Below are 4,126 nucleotides of genomic sequence, written 5' to 3' on the forward strand. Positions count from 1 at the left end.
AGGGAGAAGCATATAGCTGGGAAAAATAAGATGATGGGAAATACAGAGTTAGCAATTTTAACTGTCAAGGTAAATGGGATGAACTCTATCATAAAACTGGAAGTGGACAGCAGACAGGACTAAAAGCCAGAATCCTACATTATGTTTTGTACAAGAAACACATTTTAAGGAAAAGAGATACATATAGAGTAAAGATAAAAGTCCGTTGTACAATTGATTTTTCTACAGTTGAAGTTAAAAAAAAAAAAAAAGGCAGGATAGCTATTCTGATCTCAGATCAAAGAAAGGCAAAAATAGATCTAATTCAAATAGGTAAGGAAGGAAGCTACATTTCTTAAAAGGATACCATAGATAATGAAGTAATATCAATACTGCACATATATGCACCAAGTAATATAGTGTAAAGTCCCAATTAGCTCCCTGGAGGCCTCAGAATCAGCAGGAGTCAGGATAACCAAAAGTCCTTGGTCTTTAGGGGGAGAAGTAAAGAGGATCAACAAAACTGCCACTTGCTTTCCATCAACCAACCTCCCTTCTGCTCTCTTCCTCCAAAGTGACTCTGGCTTGTCTTACTGCACTCCTTAATCCTTCCTACGATTATTTGTATACACCAAAAGATCAAACCCGCATGGAATAGTGAGAAGGGCCATTTTTCCAAGCATATGCTAATAGAGTATTGTCCAATATAAAATTAACCTTAAGTGCTTAGTTGTCTGATTCCAGTGTACCTATTCAGAGTTTCAGCCCTTTACAATATAGCGTTCAAATTCTTAAAGGAGAAGTTAAAAGAACTGAAAAAATGTGTGATCTACCACACATTTGATCCCCATATCTGCTTTAAACAAAAGTCAGGATTTCATTGCCTTCTCTTCTTAGATGTAGGACTTGATTTGTATCATTAAGCAGTTTTCATTTACTTTGTTCCTTTTTTTCTTCACTACTTCCTGTCTTTTTCTGAAACATAGTTTTAAAGTGACGGTGAAAGAACATTTAGAAAAGAATCAATAATAAGAAAGTGTAGTTTGGTTTCCTCCAGAGTGGGTCATATCAAACTTAACTCATGTGCTTTTTTGACAACGTAACTAAACTGATAAGTAAGTGGAATACTATATTATAAATACATATAACTCTTGCCTGTTCTCTTTCTCCTATTGTTTTTGTGGTTGGGAGTAGATGTGGCATAGGTGATAATATACTTAAATGGCTTCCTAATTGGTTGAATGACCAAATTCAAAGAGATATTCAATCATTTTCAGTTGTGTCTAACTCTTCATGACTCCACTTGGGTTTTCTTACCAAAGATAGTTGTATGGCTTGTTATTTTCTTCTTCAGCTCATTTTACAGGTAAGAAAATTGAGTCAAACATTTTAGTGACTTGCTCTGTCACACAACTAGTAGTGTCTGGTTGAATATGAATTCAAGAAGATTTCCTAACTTCAAACCTAGCACTCTGCCGCTCTGTGCCACCTGCTGTTCAAAGAATAATCTTATTAATGATTTGATAGTGACTTGAGTGGGTCTCCAGGAGATAGGGGAAAATGTTGTCCAATGTTGCTTAATATTTTCATAAATTGTTTGGATAAATACATAATTTATATGCCCTTCTTAATTTGATGATATAAATGTGAAAGTGAAATTTTGTCCTTTCCCGCTTTGGCATCAATTCCTTGCTGTGCTGTGTCCTGGCTTATAAACACTTTTGGTATATTCTACCTCTATTTCTGCTTAGTGCCATCCTTTTTGATATCATAGTGGTATATGGGAGAGGCTAGATTAATAACAATTCCCAAATTTCCTTCCTCTGATGGAAATATCCAGGTAAAATTATCTCTGGAGGCACTAGCTCCTATGAGGAAAACAACAGAAACCTCATCAACTTTGCCTGAGCTGCCATGCTCATGTCAGGTTATATTACCCTGGTGATTTGTTTCATCTTTTCCTTTGCTCTCTGTGGACCACAAATGCCTGTTTTCCTGTGAGTGATTGGAGGATTTCTGGCCCTTGCAGCTGTGTTTCATACTATCTCTTTGGTTAATTATCTAATGATATACAACAGGCAATTCCTTGAAGATTATCTTATTACTAGATATTATTATAACAGGCTAATGGCTTTGGCAGGGTAGCTACCATTATCCTTCATAGGCTCTGCCTTTTTCTTTTGCTGCCTCCTAACTTTGAAGATGACCTCCTGGGCAATGCTAAACCTAAGTAGTTCTACACTTCATCCTAAGAGCTGAGAGTCAAAGAAGACTATCAAAGTTATTTTAAGAACTGGATTCCCTGACAGAAAGACATTCATTTCTTCTGAGACTGGACTGAACATATATGTCTACAGAAATATGCAGATATTCAAGTGTTTTTGACCAATGTTTTTAAATGCCACAAAAATTTGATATCACTTTAAATACCTTACATGTTTCAAGGGAATTATTGTATTAAATATGCTTTGTTCCTTTTACTACAATGCTGGCATGTCAAAGTTCCAAAAATATCTGCTTTTTAAATAAGCATAATAGCTTCTATAACATTATTATAAACCTAAAGTAATTTTTGCATAAAATACAACTGGAGTTCTTTTAGACAATCAGGTTAAGTTTCTATTAATTTTACTATATTTAACTAACCAAGTTCCCCAAGATGGACCAAGAGAAGAAAGTATTTGTGTTAAGTTGGCAATGATTGTTCACAACTGAGTATTTTAAGATATGCAAGTATGTTTTTTCAGTTCAACTTTTTATTTAAAAAAAAACCCAAAAACAAAAACACATGAAGCAGAATTCTGGGAAGATAGTAGATTAAGCCAATAAATTTCAAGCTCCTCAGATTTTACCCAAAACAAAAGAAATTTGGGGTTAGGATAAAAATAAACTGATGAAAAATCAAGAAAACTAGGGTCAGAACAAGGGGTCCTTCTGGAACAACCCAAGAAATTTGAAGAAATACCCAAGGTCCAGATTAAAAAGGGGGGACTGTGAACATCTCTGGGCTAGCTTCACGGAGATATCAAGTGGAGACTCCTAGAGCTATCTGGTTTGGCTGTAGCCTTAGCAGGAACTACAGAAACGTTCACCTCCCAGACTGAATGTGGAGTCGAGTCTGAGTCCAGGAAGACTGAGGGAAACTCTGCTAATAAGGAACACCAGGCTTACTGTAGTGAAGAGACTAGATGAGAAGAAACCAGCACATCTGGTGAGTGCAGAAGCAGTGGGACAAGGATGCTGGCTGAAAGTACTTTCAGGAGAGTAGAGCTCTTGGTTTGAGGTCCCAGGTTAGTGAGGAGAGTTGAAGTAAAATTAGAGGCACCATCTCCCACCCACAGTTAGATCTATTTACACTAATATTTCTCAATTTAAAAAAAATACACTTCTGGAGTTGGAGTCAATAGGGCAGAGATGATACACATTTCTCTCTGACTTTCTCCTAAAACCCTCAGACTAATTAGCAAATCCAGCCTCTGCACTAGTTCTGAACTGGAAGAGCCCACAAATATTGAAAGTACAACAAATTACTAACAGAAGATAATTTAGAACATTGCCAGAAAAGGTCTATTTCAAATGGAAACTGGAGGGAGGCAGCTAGCACACACAGCTGAGCACAAATGCCACCACAGACAGTGTAGAGTACCGAGGTGGTGCGGAATTGGCATGGCTGAAAATTTATAGGGAGGAAACAGACCTTTTCTAGACTGTTTCAATTGGAAATGGGAGGGAGGCAGTCAAGCACAAGTAGTTAAGCACAAATGCCAGCACAGACAGCTCAGAGTACTCGGGTGGTGTTGGACTCCACAAGGTGGGGCAGACTCCCAATGGCAGAGAATCTACAGGGAGGAATCTATAGGAATTTACAGCAGTGTTGGCTACTCTGCCCTGGTTGCAAGCCAGGAGATCAGCAAAGAAGTTGTAAAACATCCAACACAAAGAGAAAAGATCAATAGTGAACCCCCAAACAACAGAATCTTATTGCTCATGGCCATACCCAAACAGCACCGTGAGTGAATTGGCACTGACCCAGTGAAGCCATGGTGGCTTGGAAAATTTCCCCTGCCTTAAAGATATACCTTAACTTTAAAAAAATGAGCAAAAAAGTAAAGAAAAATTTGATGATAGACAACTTTTATGGTAAAAG

General features: G+C 37.4%; 1 pseudogene; it reads left to right on the forward strand.

Annotated features, from left to right (window-relative positions):
- The first annotated feature begins 1,710 nt into the window (after positions 1-1,710).
- Positions 1,711-2,231, forward strand: LOC141553332 (p53 apoptosis effector related to PMP-22 pseudogene; annotated as a pseudogene).
- The last annotated feature ends 1,895 nt before the right edge of the window (positions 2,232-4,126 follow it).

Source organism: Sminthopsis crassicaudata, chromosome 2, assembly GCF_048593235.1.
Source record: "Sminthopsis crassicaudata isolate SCR6 chromosome 2, ASM4859323v1, whole genome shotgun sequence".
Lineage (NCBI taxonomy): Eukaryota > Metazoa > Chordata > Mammalia > Dasyuromorphia > Dasyuridae > Sminthopsis > Sminthopsis crassicaudata.